General features: G+C 42.3%; 1 pseudogene across 1 annotated transcript in view; it reads left to right on the top strand.

Annotated features, from left to right (window-relative positions):
* The window catches only part of LOC109866445 (ryanodine receptor 3-like), a 264,698-nt pseudogene that overhangs the window by 49,366 nt on the left and 196,058 nt on the right, over positions 1-19,274 (top strand). The window contains exons 4-10 of the transcript XR_004212016.1: positions 2,904-2,978; positions 3,505-3,583; positions 6,292-6,404; positions 8,910-9,009; positions 9,870-9,963; positions 13,631-13,705; positions 19,047-19,203. The product of XR_004212016.1 is annotated as a ryanodine receptor 3-like (transcript). The remainder of the gene's footprint in view (positions 1-2,903; positions 2,979-3,504; positions 3,584-6,291; positions 6,405-8,909; positions 9,010-9,869; positions 9,964-13,630; positions 13,706-19,046; positions 19,204-19,274) is intronic.

Genomic DNA, 19,274 nt, shown 5'->3' with positions numbered 1-19,274 from the left:
GACTGTAGACTAGTGTATAGACTGTAGACTAGTGTATAGACTGTAGACTAGTGTATAGACTGTAGACTGTAGTGTATAGACTGTAGACCGTAGTGGATAGACTGTAGACTGTAGTGTATAGACTGTAGACTGTAGTGTATAGACTGTAGACTGTAGACTGTAGTGTATAGACTGTAGACTGTAGTGTATAGACTGTAGACTGTAGACTGTAGTGTATAGACTGTAGACTGTAGTGTATAGACTGTAGACTGTAGTGTATAGACTGTAGACCGTAGTGTATATACTGTAGACCGTAGTGTATAGACTGTAGACTGTAGACTATAGTGTATAGACTGTAGACTGTAGACTATAGTGTATAGACTGTAGACTAGTGTATAGACTGTAGACTGTAGTGTATAGACTGTAGACCGTAGTGTATAGACTGTAGACCGTAGTGTATAGACTGTAGACTGTAGTGTATAGACTGTGAAGCTAAAACGTTTAGTTTGCCACTATACTGCAGCATTTAGAATTTGATATAAAACTATTTATATGAGGTGACAGTGCATAATGTCACTTGTTATTTGAGGGTATATTCATACATACAGTATCTATTTCAACATGAACTAATGAAAGCACGTTATGTATCTAGTGCCCCCATTTGAAATTGTCAAAAGTATTTAGGCAAATTCACTTATAGAGTGTTCGATTTAGTCAAAGGTTTTGTGTTTGCACGCAATGACTACATCAAATCAAATTTATATATAAAGCCCTTCGTACATCAGCTGATATCTCAAAGTGCTGTACAGAAACCCAGCCTAAAACCCCAAACAGCAAGCAATGCAGGTGTAGAAGCACGGTGGCTAGGAAAAACTCCCTAGAAAGGCCAAAACCTAGGAAGAAACCTAGAGAGGAACCAGGCTATGTGGGGTGGCCAGTCCTCTTCTGGCTGTGCCGGGTGGAGATTATAACAGAACATGGCCAAGATGTTCAAATGTTCATAAATGACCAGCATGGTCCAATAATAATAAGGCAGAACAGTTGAAACTGGAGCAGCAGCACGGCCAGGTGGACTAGGGACAGCAAGAAGTCATCATGTCAGGTAGTCCTGAGGCATGGTCCTAGGGCTCAGGTCCTCCGAGAGAGAGAAAGAAAGAGAGAAAGAGAGAATTAGAGAACGCACACTTAAATTCACACAGGACACCGAATAGGACAGGAGAAGTACTCCAGATATAACAAACTGACCCTAGCCCCCCGACACATAAACTACTGCAGCATAAATACTGGAGGCTGTGACAGACTACATCAGAGACTACATGAGATTACATCAAGCTTGTGACTACAAACTTGTTGGATGCATTTGCTGTTTGTTTTGGTTGTGTTTCAGATTAATTTGTGCCCAATAGAAATTCATGGTAAATAATGTATTGTGTCATTTTGGAGTCACTTTGTTGTAAATAAGAATATAATATCCTTCTAAACGTGAATAACTCTGAGGAAGTAAGTTACAGAGGCATAAATATCAGACCCCCCCCCCCCCCCAAAAAAAAAATACACTACACACTTCTAACGAGGGGAATAGAAACATGAAGTGCCCTTATTTTCAAAACGGTGACATTTTGTACTGTATAAATAAATATATATAAACTTTTAATTTGGCTCTATATTCCAGCATTTTGTACTGTATAAATAAATATATAAAAACTTTTAATTTGGCTCTATATTCCAGCATTTTGTACTGTATAAATAAATATATATAAACTTTTAATTTGGCTCTATATTCCAGCATTTTGTACTGTATAAATAAATATATATAAACTTTTAATTTGGCTCTATATTCCAGCATTTTGTACTGTATAAATAAATATATATAAACTTTTAATTTGGCTCTATATTCCAGCATTTTGTACTGTATAAATAAATATATATAAACTTTTAATTTGGCTCTATATTCCAGCATTCTGTACTGTATAAATAAATATATATAAACTTTTAATTTGGCTCTATATTCCAGCATTTTGTACTGTATAAATAAATATATATAAACTTTTAATTTGGCTCTATATTCCAGCATTTTGTACTGTATAAATAAATATATATAAACTTTTAATTTGGCTCTATATTCCAGCATTTTGTATAAAATGTATATATATATATAAACCATGCTGGAATATAGAGCCAAATTAAACGTTTTTGCTTCACTGTCTAAATAAACACGTTTGTAGAGTGTGTCTAGAGGGAACTCATGTTATCCACCACCAATGTGTAGCAATGTCTATCTAATCTAGTTTTCTTTCTTTATCCAAATAATGATCTGTAACTCCTTTAAAGGGAATCCAGATAGCAACACCGTAGACAGTTTTGTGGGTTATTGGGTTAAAGTGTGCTAATGTTATGTCACCCTGTTCTTTTCTTCATGCGTCTAGAGGTTGTTAAGGAGGGTGAGTAATATTCCGTTTGTTTTAAATCTGTCTTCTCTTACGGGGTTCACAACATTTCCTTGTCCGCGGTACTGCAACAAAATGTTTCTCATGCGTCACCCGAACCTGTCTAACACACGTAGTGATGCAGCACGACCTGGGTGGGATGAGTTCCTTTTGGTTCCGTTTTGTTCCTGTCTGTCCGTCTGTTTGTTCCTGGAGGTACTAGTCAAGGATGTTCGTTGTCTATCCTCAATATTTTAAAGTGATGTCCTTCCCTTGTTTTCTTTCCTTCATCTCTACTGATTAGAAACAACTAGACAGATGAAAGCACCATTTCAATCTTCCTTGTAGAGTTTGACCATTGTGCTTTCCTGTCTGCTCAGATCCGTGTAGATGAAGGAAAGGAGACAAGGGGAGGATTCTACATGACCCTAATTGAGATGCAGCCATCAGACTCTAACCTGCTGTGTATGTTGCCTCTCCTCCTCTTCTCCTTCCTAGGCGGCCCAGGGGGGTGGACACCGGACCCTGCTCTATGGTCACGCCATCCTCCTACGTCACTCCTTCAGTGGAATGGTGAGAATGGGGGAAATCTGCCACCCATAACCACAGTGTTTGTGTTCCAAATGGAACCCTTTTCCCCCTTTATACTGCACTACCCCATAGGGCTCTGATAAATAATACAATAAAAAAAGCTGTGTACTTTATAGGGAATAGTGGTGCCCATTTGGGACACACTTAGTATCACCCACACAAACATTATACTGCAGTTGCTGAAATGGCCAAAGTATCTCCGATGAGTGGGTTGCCAGATCTGTGGAAGATTTCCCAGTACGAGAGCTGTATTACTAGTGGATATCCCTCCTACGTGTTGAATAAAAAGGTCACCTGTCCCTCACTGCTACTGTTACTATATTACCTAAAACATTATACTGCAGTCGCTACACAGAGAACAGTGCCGATGGCTTGAGTTTTAAACTGTATATTCCACATGTGTAAACGCAAAACAAACAAATCACGAAAGACAGACATGTATATATATATATATTTTTGAAATATTTTCTATCTTCTTGCTATTTCATATTGTGTGGCTTCTCAACAGTACCTGACCTGCTTGAAGACGTCGAGATCGTTGACAGACAAACTGTCGTTTGACGTGGGATTACAGGAACATTCAATAGGTAACACTTCCTATGGCCCACAGCCTTGCTCCCTGTCACTACATTTAGAGGTAAAGAGGTGAAAGGAAGAGGGTGCAGATCATGTCTGCTGTGGAGCCATGCCTTGTACTGGTAACTAGGTGACATTGAAGGAATTTTCCCAAGCCACCGTGCTTCTACATCTGCGTTGCTTGCTATTTGGGGTTTTAGGCTGGGTTTGTGACATGGGCTGATGTAAGAAGGGCTTTATAAATACATTTGATTGATTGATTGACTTGAACTACAAAATGAAGCAGAGCCATTTATCAAACCGGATGTGATACTTTAACTGTGACTATACTAGACATGCAGACTGCCTTCCATATTAATAGCTGACCTTGCTATGTGTATGTGTTGTAGCCCCCAGAATAGAGGCACTATATCAACCTGAAGATGTTACCACCAGGCAAATGGCTGCCTTGAGGCTGTCCACTGCCCTGCTTTGAAACTACTTTGATATTTGAAGACTTCATAATGAACTGATTAACAATCACACAGCACATAATGAACTGATTAACAATCACACAGCACATAATGAACTGATTAACAATCACACAGCACATAATGAACTGATTAACAATCACACAGCACATAATGAACTGATTAACAATCACACAGCACATAATGAACTGATTAACAATCACACAGCACATAATGAACTGATTAACAATCACACAGCACATAATGAACTGATTAACAATCACACAGCACATAATGAACTGATTAACAATCACACAGCACATAATGAACTGATTAACAATCCACAGCACATAATGAACTGATTAACAATCACACAGCACATAATGAACTGATTAACAATCACACAGCACATAATGAACTGATTAACATCACACAGCACATAATGAACTGATTAACAATCACACAGCACATAATGAACTGATTAACAATCACACAGCACATAATGAACTGATTAACAATCACACAGCACATAATGAACTGATTAACAATCACACAGCACATAATGAACTGATTAACAATCACACAGCACATAATGAACTGATTAACAATCACACAGCACATAATGAACTGATTAACAATCACACAGCACATAATGAACTGATTAACAATCACACAGCACATAATGAACTGATTAACAATCACACAGCACATAATGAACTGATTAACAATCACACAGCACATGATGAACTGATTAACAATCACACAGCACATAATGAACTGATTAACAATCACACAGCACATGATGAACTGATTAACAATCACACAGCACATAATGAACTGATTAACAATCACCACAGCACATGATGAACTGATTAACAATCACACAGCACATAATGAACTGATTAACAATCACACAGCACATAATGAACTGATTAACAATCACACAGCACATAATGAACTGATTAACAATCACACAGCACATAATGAACTGATTAACAATCACACAGCACATGATGAACTGATTAACAATCACACAGCACATAATGAACTGATTAACAATCACACAGCACATGATGAACTGATTAACAATCACACAGCACATGATGAACTGATTAACAATCACACAGCACATAATGAACTGATTAACAATCACACAGCACATAATGAACTGATTAACAATCACACAGCACATAATGAACTGATTAACAATCACACAGCACATAATGAACTGATTAACAATCACACAGCACATAATGAACTGATTAACAATCACACAGCACATAATGAACTGATTAACAATCACACAGCACATAATGAACTGATTAACAATCACACAGCACATAATGAACTGATTAACAATCACACAGCACATAATGAACTGATTAACAATCACACAGCACATAATGAACTGATTAACAATCACACAGCACATAATGAACTGATTAACAATCACACAGCACATAATGAACTGATTAACAATCACACAGCACATAATGAACTGATTAACAATCACACAGCACATAATGAACTGATTAACAATCACACAGCACATAATGAACTGATTAACAATCACACAGCACATAATGAACTGATTAACAATCACACAGCACATGATGAACTGATTAACAATCACACAGCACATGATGAACTGATTAACAATCACACATCACATAATAAACTGATTAACAATCACACAGCACATAATGAACTGATTAACAATCACACAGCACATAATGAACTGATTAACAATCACACAGCACATGATGAACTGATTAACAACCACACAGCACATAATGAACTGATTAACAATCACACAGCACATAATGAACTGATTAACAATCATGAAGATAAACGTGCACTGCTTGTGTAAATCCATGCTTTGGTACTTGGACTATGGACCACAAATTAAATGCAAGAAATTGACATGCCAGTCAAACATTTACATATTTATGTCAATTTCAGATGTGTGATCTATATCTTTCTGTTTTTGGTAAGCTCATGTACAGTGTAGGAAGTTATGATTCATTTACAGTATATTACCATAGTTTTATTGTAATCTCAGAACAAGAAACCAAATCTGAAGTGTTAACAGTCTGGCCAGTTGCTATGGTAACAGTCTCGCCAGTTACTATGGTGACAGTCTGGTCAGTAACTGTGTTAACAGTCTGGTCAGATACTATGTTAAAAGTCTGGTCAGTTACTATGGTAACAGTTTGTCACAAGAGACTATGACAGTCTCATCCAAGTCCTGTTGTCCTCTGTCTCTCCAGGTGAGGCATGTTGGTGGACCATCCATCCTGCGTCCAAGCAAAGGTCAGAGGGAGAGAAGGTCCGTATCGGAGACGACCTAATCCTTGTCAGCGTGTCCACAGAGAGGTACCTGGTGAGTACCGATTAGTCAGTCAATCAACCAAACAATCAATCAATCAATCTTAATTGATTGTTTGGGTTGTCTTGCCAGAGCAGGCTAGGATGCTTGGAAAGGGAAAGACAACCCAAACAGATCTGGGACCAGATTAGGATCACACAACACTGCTATCCCCATCACATCATCCTCCACTTGAAATAGCCCTGTTAAAACTGTTTTAGTCTTAAAAATACTGGCCTCCCCAGCCCAACCTCCACAGTGACAAGGCAATCCCAGGGAGTACTTGAAGTGGCAATTCAGGAAGATCTGTAATGAAATTACAAGAGAACCATCCTTGTTTTTAGTATCACTATGGAAATCATTATCTGTCTGATGAGCTGACACATAATGGACTCTATGCTGTGCAGAATAATGCTTCCGAACTTAATTAATTTTCTTAGAGAGGGAGGGAGGGGGAGGGAGGGAGGGAGGGAGGGAGGGAGAGAGAGAGAGAGAGAGAGAGAGAGAGAGAGAGAGAGAGAGAGAGAGAGAGAGAGAGAGAGAGAGAGAGAGAGAGAGAGAGAGAGAGAGAGAGAGAGAGAGAGAGAGAGAGAGAGAGAGAGAGAGAGAGAGAGAGAGAGAGAGAGAGAGAGAGAGAGAGAGAGAGAGAGAGAGAGAGAGGTGCTAAACATGAAACAGAGATAGCAGTAGGTACTGGGGTGTGCTATATGCCTTTGGGGAGGAAAACATAGCTCTACTCAGCCTGAGTTTCAACTCCACCAAAGGGAATCATTGCCTGATTCTTCCTCCTACTGAAAACATTAGATTGCAGCGCAACTATGACTTATCACAGAGGGATTATTTCCTGAGTGACAAAGAATTATTGGTTTTCTGAAATCCTCTATAAAAAAAATATACACGCAACATGTGAAGTGTTGGTCCCACGTTTCATGAGCTGAAATAAAAGATCATAGAATTTGTCCATACGTACAAAAAAGTTAATTTCTCTCACAAATGTGTTTACATCCCTTTTAGTGAACAGTTCTCCTTTGCGAAGATAATCCATCCACCTGACAGGTGTGGCATATCAAGAAGATGATTAAACAGCATGATCAATACACAGGTGCACCTTGTGCTGGGGATAATAAAAGAGCACTCTAAAATGTGCAGTTTTGTCACACAACACAATGCCACAGATGTCTCCAGTTTAATTTCTCTACCATAAGCCGTCTCCAAATTTGGCAGTACGTCCAACAGGCTTCACAACCTCAGACCACATGTAACCACGCCAGCCCAGGACCTCCACATCCATCTTCTTCACCTCGTCTGAGACCAACCACCCAGACATCTGATGAAACTGAGTAGTATTTCTGTCTGTGGCTGGGCCTGGCTCCCAAGTGGGTGAGCCTGGCTCCCAAGTGGGTGGGCCTGGCTCCCTTGTGGGTGGGCCTGGCTCCCAAGTGGGTGAGCTTGGCTCCCAAGTGGGTGGGCCTGGCTCCCAAGTGGGTGGGCCTGGCTCCCTTGTGGGTGGGCCTGGCTCCCAAGTGGGTGAGCTTGGCTCCCAAGTGGGTGGGCCTGGCTCCCAAGTGGGTGGGCCTGGCTCCCAAGTGGGTGGGCCTGGCTCCCTTGTGGGTGGGCCTGGCTCCCTTGTGGGTGGGCCTGGCTCCCTTGTGGGTGGGCCTGGCTCCCAAGTGGGTGAGCTTGGCTCCCAAGTGGGTGGGCCTGGCTCCCAAGTGGGTGGGCCTATGCCCTCCTAGGCCATGGCTGTGCCCCTGCCCAGTCATGTGAAATCTATAGATTAATTTATTTAAATTGTCTGATTTCCTTATATAAACTGTTAACTCAGTTAAAACCGTTGACATTGTTGCAGGGTTGCGTTTATATTTTTGTTCAGTATACATCATTGATATAACCCAACCCAGTATACTCTGTTTTGTCTCATTTAATTCTGAACATCTTTGAACGTTGTTGTCAGAGTCCCAGTCCCTGTCTGTGTTGAGCTGTACTTTGTGGATTAAACTGGTGTTGGCAGTCTCATTGTGATCAGTTGGCCATGGGATCACATTGAGCTGCACAATCTCCCCATCAAACACCAGCCTGGCTTGAGATCTTATTCTAGAACGGTAGCTGAGGCAGGTCCTTATAGAGGGTTTATGGTCTTAGTGGCTATAACGCATTGTGGATACAGAAGATATACAGTACAGATATGCTGTAGAGGCATATCCAAAAAGCTGGCAGGGTCGAGACAAAGTTGTTAAATGCCAACTAGCTTTAAATCTCTCCTTTACCAGCCCCTCATATCCCTGTCTCTGTCTCTGTCTCGCTCACACACACACACACACATACGCGCACACACGTGCATACACACACATGCACGCACACACACACGCGCACACACACACACACGCACACACACACATACGCACACACATGCGCATACACACACACGCAGACACACACACACACACACACACACACACACACACACACACACACACACACCACTGGTCCTAAACCTACGCTGTGTGACCTCTCTTCCAGCACCTGTCCATCTCTAACGGTAGTTTCCAGGTGGACGCCTCCTTTATGCAGACTCTGTGGAACGTCCAGCCTACCCGGTCAGGAAGCAACGTGGCTGTAGGCAAGTACACCACGACTCAGTAATATCATTACAACTTCAGGCTAATACTTCATTATGAACTAGGACGTATTCAGTTGGTGGAGGAATGTTATATATTTGACTCTTCTTTGTGTCATGCTCCCCTCGGTAACCTGTGTTTGTAAGAAACTTAATAAACATCTAATCAAATCAGAGTTTATTTGTCACGTGCACAGGATACAGCAGGGTCAAATCAAATCACCTTTTATTGGTCACATACACACGGTTGGCAGATGTTAATGCGAGGGTAGCGAAATGCTTGTGCTTCTAGTTCCGACCGTGCAGTAATATCTAACAAGTAATCTAACAATTTCACAACAACTACCTTATACACACAAGTGTAAAGGAATGAATAAGAATATGTACATCAATATATGGATGAGCGATGGCCAAAACGGCATAGGCAAGATGCAGTAGATGGTATAGAGTACAGTATATACATATGATATGAGTAATGTAGGGTATGTAAACATTATATAAAGTGGCATTGTTTAAAGTGACTAGTGATGCATTTATTACATCTAATTTGTTATTATTAAAGTGGCTAGAGATTTGAGTCAGTATGTTGACAGCAGCCACTCAATGTTATTGATGGCTGTTTAACAGTCTGATGGCCTTGAGATAGAAGCTATAAACAATACAGTGAAATGGTTGCTTGCAAGCTCTTCCTCAACAATGCAGGTATATTAGTCATATAGAAGAAACACACATTAGAATAAACACTAAATACAGGCCCATATGTATCAGTCATTCAATCAATCAGATTGTCACTAAGGCTAACTACGGTGCACAAAATGCCCCATACCCATACTTGAGCTTAGGGTCTTGTGTTTGTCCAATAGGATTCCTGTGTGGTGGTCACGTGATGCGTCTGTGTCACGGACATGATGAGAGTCTGACCATACCTGGATCAGAGGCCAGCGAGATGGAGCAGAGGTACAGTAGGCTTCTTGTCAGCCATTTTAATATTGTGACTGTAACACTGTCAGAGCATAAGAGGTACAGTAGGCTTCTTGTCAGCCATTTTAATATTGTGACTGTAACACTGTCAGAGCATAAGAGGTACAGTAGGCTTCTTGTCAGCCATCTTGTCAGCCATTTTAATATTGTAACACTGTCAGAGCATAAGAGGTAGAGTAGGCTTCTTGTCAGCCATTTTAGTATTGTAACACTGTCAGAGCATAAGAGGTACAGTAGGCTTCTTGTCAGCCATTTTAATATTGTGACTGTAACACTGTCAGAGCATAAGAGGTACAGTAGGCTTCTTGTCAGCCATCTTGTCAGCCTTTTTAATATTGTAACACTGTCAGAGCATAAGAGGTAGAGTAGGCTTCTTGTCAGCCATTTTAATATTGTAACACTGTCAGAGCATAAGAGGTACAGTAGGCTTCTTGTCAGCCATTTTAACTGTAGGTTTGGGTCTCTCCTGTAAACCCACTTTTAACACCGTCATATAATCACTTACGGTTACTTTGAATCACTTTGAAGAGAACTTTCAGTCAAATGTCATTACAGGCTGTGAGCTCTACTATTAAGGACCATTTTAACTGACACTTACAGCTACTTTTTCAAGCTTTCAATTAACTGCTATGACATTCCATCACCATTCTGTTTAATGGTTGAGAGAGAAATGGGATAAAATAGTGCTAAGTCTATCTTGATGACGATCTGCCTGTGTATCAGATGGGGATCTAGGACACTCACTCCTTAGCCTGAAGTGACATACCTTGCGCAATTAAAGATGTGTTGGGATGCTTCCGAAGGGCAGTCAAGTCTGTTTGCGCGGCAGAGGTCCTGAGTTCTAGTCTCGGTATGCGCTGAGGCAGAGGTCCTGAGTTTTAGTCCCGGTATGCGCTGTGGCAGAGGTCCTGAGTTCTAGTCTCGGTATGCACTGAGGCAGAGGTCCTGAGTTCTAGTCCTGGTATGCGCTGAGGCAGAGGTCCTGAGTTCTAGTCTCGGTATGCGCTGAGGCAGAGGTCCTGAGTTCTAGTCCCGGTATGCGCTGAGGCAGAGGTTCTGAGTTCAAGTCTCGGTATGCGCTGAGGCAGAGGTCCTGAGTTCTAATCTCGGTATGTGCTGAGGCAGAGGTCCTGAGTTCTAGTCCCGGTATGCGCTGAGGCAGCGGTTCTGAGTTCTAGTCCCGGTATGCGCTGAGGCAGCGGTTCTGAGTTCTAGTCTCGGTATGCGCTGAGGCAGAGGTCCTGAGTTCAAGTCTCGGTATGCGCTGAGGCAGAGGTCCTGAGTTCTAATCTGGGGTATTCGCTGAGGCAGAGGTCCTGAGTTCTAGTCTCGGTATGCGCTGAGGCAGAGGTCCTGAGTTCTAATCTCGGTATGTGCTGAGGCAGAGGAGGATGTGGTACTAGCTAAGTAAGCTGCATGATGTCCTTTTCACATTTTGAAATGACATTTTCATACCAATAATAATTGAGAATGTACTATTAGTTTCACTTTCAAAATACACTTTTGAAGATTTGGAAGAGAAGGACTCCATGCAACAAGTATTGTCACTGCGTTAAATAGAGACACATGCATTGGTTTGGGACTGGTATCCTAGCAGCTAAGAGCTTTGAGCCAGTCAACGAATCCCAGAATCGACTAAGTGGAAAAATCTGTCGAATTGTGCCCTTGAGCAAGGCACTTAACCCTAATTGTTCCTGTAAGTGGCTCTGGACAAAATGTTTCATGTAATACTACTGACTAAAGGTCACCAGCGTTTGGCCCTATTAAAAACAATGATTTTGCAAGACGCAGTGATTTCTCAAACAGTTTGTTTCATAATTGTCCAGAGATTTGATCTCATATACTCCATAAAGAGTAAAGACCAGATACAAAAAACATTCCTATGAAAACATCCGCCTCTCCTTCCAGTTCTCTGCTGCCAATGACTGGAACGAACTACAAAAATCTCTGAAACTGGAAACATATCTCCCTCACTAGCTTTAAGCACCAGCTGTCAGAGCAGCTCACAGATTACTGCACCTGTACATAGCCCACCTATAATTTAGCCCAAACAACTACCTCTTTCCCTACTGTATTTAATTAATTCATTAATTTTGCTCCTTTGCACCCCATTATTTCTGTCTCTACTTTGCACATTCTTCCACTGCAATTCCACCATTCCAGTGTTTTACTTGCTATATTGTATTTACTTCGCCACCATGGCCTTTTTTTGCCTTTACCTCCCTTATCTCACCTCATTTGCTCACATCGTATATAGACTTGTTTATACTGTATTATTGACTGTATGTTTGTTTTACTCCATGTGTAACTCTGTGTCGTTGTATGTGTCGAACTGATTTTAAGTTGAGAATTTTGATAACTTAAATACAGATTGAAGTCCTTTCACTGTCATCTCTTTACAGCAGGAGCCATTTGCTTTCCAAACTATGTTTTCCTGCGATTGTATTTTAAAATATTGCGATATGCCTGGCTGGGCTTCTCTACTTTTCAGTGACAGTCGCAACTCAACAATCATCTATTTGGTATTTGCCGTTCGCGGTCCAAATTGCCGGTCCTTCAGACTAAGTGATATAACACAATAAACAGCTTTATTTGATTAAAGAAGCTAATGGTCCTCTGTGTCCAAATCAGACTTTCTGGTGTAGTAGCTTATTTTGAATGGTTGTATTTTATTTCTTTAAAGACAGGAGTTAATTAGGCTATATATATATATTTCATTCAATTTATTATAGGGAAAGCTTAACTGCTCCTAGCATTATGGGCGCGCTGCCTTTATCATTAACACAACCAGTCATGACGTTTTCATCTGATTGTAAAACAATCACATAACGAAGATGCTCCTGTAGGCTACCCATGCACAGTTAAAAAAATAATTATTTCACCTTTATTTAACCAGGTAGGCTAGTTGAGAACACCTTTATTTAACCAGGTAGGCTAGTTGAGAACACCTTTATTTAACCAGGTAGGCTAGTTGAGAACACCTTTATTTAACCAGGTAGGCCAGTTGAGAACACCTTTATTTAACCAGGTAGGCCAGTTGAGAACACCTTTATTTAACCAGGTAGGCTAGTTGAGAACACCTTTATTTAACCAGGTAGGCCAGTTGAGAACACCTTTATTTAACAAGGTAGGCTAGTTGAGAACACCTTTATTTAACCAGGTAGGCCAGTTGAGAACACCTTTATTTAACCAGGTAGGCCAGTTGAGAACACCTTTATTTAACCAGGTAGGCTAGTTGAGAACACCTTTATTTAACCAGGTAGGCCAGTTGAGAACACCTTTATTTAACCAGGTAGGCCAGTTGAGAACAAGTTCTCATTTACAACTGTGACCTGGCCAAGATAAAGCAAAGATGTGCGACACAAACAACAACACAGAGTTACACATAAACAAACGTACAGTCAATAACACAATAGAAAAGAAAAATAGAAAAATCTATGTACAGTTTGTGCAAATGTAGAAGAGTAGGGAGGTAAGGCAATAAATAGGTGCAATAATTACAATGTAGCATTAATACTGGAGTGATTGATGTGCAAATAATTTATTTTATTTTGCCGGGACGCTGTACCAGACCGTACCGCCTTACTTTCACCCCTGAAAAAGTCACAGACCTGATCCCTCTCCTCCCTTTCTGTGTCCCCAGGATAGTGAACTATGAAATGGGAAAAGGAACGTCCAAGGCCCGCTCCCTCTGGAGGCTGGAGCCCCTCAGGATTGGGTGAGCTCTCCCCCATCGAACCCACCTCCACTCTGACCCTAACCTCACTTCCACCTCACCCTCTCTCACTTATCCATTTCACAGATACTGTCTGTCCTTCACTGCATTCACTCACTTTCAGACACACTTCGGAATCCACTATCTAGAACCTTAAAGGTTTCTTTGGCTGTCCCCATAGGAGAACCATTTGAAGAGCCCTTTTTTGGTTTGGTTTTGGTTGAGAACATAGACACCCAATACACTTTCAGACACCCTCAAGTCAATGGCACTTTCCATGAACCACCTGGTTGTATATGACGTGTGATGCATTATGGAAGTAGTTATAATGTCTTCTACCTTTATTTTACCAATAGAATCTCTTGAGAGTCAAGCATTATCAGAATGGCGCTGCAATGTATAGCTGCCATTTTACGTTTTACTGGCTCCTGACCAATTTTGTGTGTTTTTTTTGTTTGTTTTGTTGCACTGATCTTAACTTTTTTTGTTCATAATGTTTCCTCCATCGTTTCCTATGATCGTAAAGAGCTTCTGGATATCAGAACAGCGATTTGGTCGAAGATTTCTACTTCAATGAGTCGGCAGTTCTGGACATACAGGCCCTAATCCCTGAGACTCGGAAAAGAAAGAGAGGCCGACATGTGGGCATGCTGACGAAACTACATCGCCTCTACCCTCTATTCTATTGGCGATCGTACAATCACTGGAGAATAAACTGGATGAGCTCTGTTCGAGACTATCCTATCAACGGGACCTGAAGAACTGTAATATCTTGTGCTTCTCGGAGTCGTGGCTAAACCAGGACATGGATAATATACATCCAGCTGGTTCTTCTATGCATAGACAGGATCGAATGGCAGCCGCGAACGGCAGCCTCGTGTAAGCTCAAGGGGGAGGTGTGTGGCTTTGTTAACAACAGCTGGTGCGCAATCTCTAATATTAATTCAGTCTGGATCTTCTGCTCACCTGAATTAGAATATCTCATGATAAGCTGTAGACCATACTATTTCCCAAGAGAGTCTATTTACCACCACTAACTGCACTCAACAAACTGTATAGGGCCATAAGCAAATGTTCCGGATGACTGTGTGATCATGCTCTCCGTAGCTGATGTGAGTAAGACCTTTAAACAGGTTCACAAGGCCGCAGGGTCAGACGGAATACCAGGACGTGTACTCAGAGCATGCGCTGACTCACCAACTCCAATTTGCATATCAGCCCCACAGATCCACAGATAATGCAATCTTTATTGCACTCCACACGACCCTCTTCCACCTGGACAAGAGGAACACCTAGTCATTGACTACAGCTCAGCGTTCAACAACATAGTGCCCTCCAAGCTCATCATTAAGCTAAGGAACCTGGGACTGAACATCTCTCTCTGCAACTGGATCCTGGACTTTCTGATGGGCCGCCCCGCCACGCTGATCCTCAACACGGGGGCCCCTCAGGGGTGTGTGCTTAGTCCCCTCCTCTACTCCCAGTTCACCGACATCTGTGTGGCCGCAGACGACTCCAACACTGTCATTAAGTTTACTGACGACACGACGGTGGTATGACAGATCACCGGTGAAAATGAGACAGCCTGTAGGGAGGAGGTCAGGGACCTGTCAGTGTGGTGCCAGGACAACAACCTTTCCCTCAACGTCAGCAAGACAAAGGGGCTGATCAAAACGGAGGGCCTAGCCACGCTGCCATTCACATTGACAGAGCGGAGTGGAGCGGGTCGAGAGCTTTGTGTCCACATCACTGACGAATGAACTTGGTACAAACACACCAACACAGTCGTGAAGACGGCACGACAACGCCTCTTCCCCCTCAGGAGGCTGAAAAGATTAGGCATGGGACCTCGGATCCTAAAAAAGTTCTACAGCTGCACCATTGAGAGCATCTTGAATGGCTGCATCACCGCTTGGTACGGCAACTGCTTGGCATCCAACCGCAAGGCACTACAGAGGGTAGTACGTACAGCCCAGTACATCACCGGGGTCGAGCTTCCTGCCATCCAGGACCTCTATACCAGGCGGTGTCAGAGGAAGGCCCAAAACATTTTCTAAAACTCCAGTAACCCAAGTCATAGATTGTTCTCTCTGCTACCGCAGGGCAAGCGGTTCCGATGCATCATGTCTGGAACCAACAGGATCTTGAACAGCTTCTTCCACCAAGCCATACGACTGCAAAATAGTTAGTTGGAATAGTTATTTTGTTAATTATTTAACGATCTGCATTGACTCTTTTTATACTACCTCTTTATACTCCTCACAGCAGCTACTGCTACTGTTAATGATCTATCCTGTTGCCTAGTCATTTTATCCCTACGTATATGTACATATCTACATCAATTACCTCGTACTCCTGCACATCGACTTGGTACTAGTACCCCGTGTATATAGACAAATTATCGTTACTCGTTGTTTATTTATTATTACTTGTATTATTATTATTATTATCATTGTTATTATGATTATTATTATTACATGTTATTATTTTTCGATTATTTCTTTCTCTCTGCATTGATGGGAAGGGCCTGTAAGTAAGCATTTCACTGTTAGTCTACACCTGTTGTTTAAGAAGCATTTCACTGTTAGTCTACACCTGTTGTTTACAAAGCATGTGACAAATAACATTTGTTTTGTTTTGGATTTGATTATAAGACATGCTAGGAGCATTTTTAACAGCTTATTGATTGTTATTGGTTGATCCAATTATTTAATCATTTTGTAATGTAGTTTTACCATTGAAATGACTGTCCAAAGTGTGATGGATGTCCTCTCTGTCACATTGTATAAATTATTGGAGACGTAATAGGGTTTTTTAATACTCCACCAAAAATACAACTTGCCATGAAAGGCATGGGGATGAAACCCAGAACAAACATGTATACAAAACACAGGGATGTAACCCAAACAAAGAGTGAGGTTAAACCTCTAATAAATACAGGGGACGAGACCCAAAACAACAATACACGGGACGAGACCCGTAATAACAAGACACAGGACGAGACCCGTAATAACAAGACACAGGACGAGACCCGTAATAACAAGACACAGGACGAGACCCGTAATAACAAGACACAGGACGAGACCCGTAATAACAAGACACAGGACGAGACCCGTAATAACAAGACACAGGACGAGACCCGTAATAACAAGACACAGGACGAGACCCGAAATAACAAGACACAGGACGAGACCCGTAATAACAACACACAGGACGAGACCCGTAATAACAACACACGGGACGAGACCCGTAATAACAATACACAGGACGAGACCCATAATAACAACACATGGAACGAGACCCGTAATAACAACACATGGAACGAGACCCGTAATAACAACACATGGACGAGACCCGTAATAACAAGACACAGGACGAGACCCGTAATAACAACACAAGGGACGAGACCCGTAATAACAATACACAGGACAAGACCCGTAATAACAACACACAGGACGAGACCCGTAATAACAACACACAGGACAAGACCCGTAATAACAACACATGGCACGAGACCCCGTAATAACAAGACACGGGACGAGACCCGTAATAACAAGACACGGGACAAGACCCATAATAACAACACACAGGACGAGACCCGTAATAACAACACACAGGACGAGACCCGTAATAACAACACAAGGGACGAGACCCGTAATAACAATACACAGGACAAGGCCCGTAATAACAACACACAGGACGAGACCCGTAATAACAATACACAGGACAAGACCCGTAATAACAACACATGGAACGAGACCCGTAATAACAACACACAGGACGAGACCCGTAATAACAAGACACGGGACGAGACCCGTAATAACAACACACAGGACGAGACCCGTAATAACAACACACAGGACGAGACCCGTAATAACAACACAAGGGACGAGACCCGTAATAACAATACACAGGACAAGACCCGTAATAACAACACACAGGACGAGACCCGTAATAACAATACACAGGACAAGACCCGTAATAACTAGTACACAAGACACGCAGCACAAAAGCCAAAACAACAAAGCACAGGTACTCTCAAGACCAACGGACATGGGAACAATAACCGACAAGACAATGGTGAACAGAGGGCACATATATACAATTACTAATCAGGGGAAATGGGAACCAGGTGTGTGTAATGAGAGAAGACAGTCCGGGGTTGGTGGTAATGAAACAGTTCAGTGATGCCTAGAAGGCCGGTGACGTAGACCTCCGGAACTGGTGCACGAATGAGCAGCAGTACCAGGGAGTAGGGGGTAGAGGAGGGGACTAAGCACACACCCCTGAGGGGCCCTGTGTTGAAGATCAGTGTGGCGGGGCGGCCCATCAGAAAGTCCAGGATCCAGTTGCAGAGAGAGATGTTCAGTCCCAGGGTTCTGGACGGGCCAGTTGCAGCTGCCAAAGTTGTGGTGGCGTTGGACGGGCCAGTTACAGCTGCCGAAGTTGTGGTGACATTGGACGTGCCAGTTGTGGTGACGTTGGACGGGCCAGTTGCAGCTGCCGAAGTTGTGGTGGCGTTGGACGGGCCAGTTGCAGCTGCCGAAGTTGTGGTGACATTGGACGGGCCAGTTGTGGTGACGTTGGACGGGCCAGTTGTGGTGACGTGGGACGGGCCAGTTGTGGTGACGTTGGACGGGCCAGCTGCAGCTGCCAACGTTGTGGTGACGTTGGACGGGCCAGTTGTGGTGATGTTGGATGGGCCAGTTGCAGCTGCCGATGTTGTGGTGGCGTTGGACAGGCCATTCCCGCTGTCTCCATTTAGTGTTGGTTATTCTGTCACATTGTATAAATTATTGGAGACAGCCGTTCCATGGATTCTAACCGTCAACTAATCATAAAACCCTTGACTAGGTGAATCAGGTAAGCTAGTTCAGGGTCTATAACAACAATTTAAAGATATGGATGTCCCCGAGGTTTGAAAACCAGTGTACTAAGAAATTTGTAACAGTGGAAGTGCTTCATCGTAGAAGGATGCTGAAATGCCTGAGGCTGTATGCTGTATGTCTCCTCTCCCAAAAATACATCTGAATGAAACACACTCAATGTCTCTAACAAAAAGACACATTTTCACTCACACGTTAAGATAAGATAGCACTTTATTAATCCCCCAAAGGCGACATTTGGTGGCATCAGCCAATACATACAACACCAATAAATACCCAATAAAACTCACCAAAAGACAACAAAAAAAACACAAAAAAACTGCACATCATCAATGAATATAAAAAACTAAGTAAGACATGGAGGTTCCCCTATTTTTAATTGGGAATGGGTTATAGCGATTACTGTAGCATTTAGATTGACATCTCTCTGGGTTCCTCCCCTCTATGTGATTGGTCAGCTGGAGCGGCAGCCACATTCGCTATGGCCAGGCGTTCCGTCTGCGTCACCTGTCTACCGGTCACTACCTGGCGCTGACCGAAGAGCAGGGTCTGGTCCTACAGGAGAGAGAGAAGTCCGATACCAAGTCCACCGCTTTCTGCTTCAGGGCTACCAAGGTTTGTCTGAATATATGGCAGCTATAGATACTATATACTATATATATGTATATACTTTATATATAGTATGA

Source organism: Oncorhynchus kisutch, linkage group LG12 (genome assembly GCF_002021735.2).
Source record: "Oncorhynchus kisutch isolate 150728-3 linkage group LG12, Okis_V2, whole genome shotgun sequence".
Classification (NCBI taxonomy): domain Eukaryota; kingdom Metazoa; phylum Chordata; class Actinopteri; order Salmoniformes; family Salmonidae; genus Oncorhynchus; species Oncorhynchus kisutch.
The sequence above is the reverse complement of the archived record's forward strand: the minus strand, read 5'-3'. Positions and strand labels throughout refer to the sequence as shown.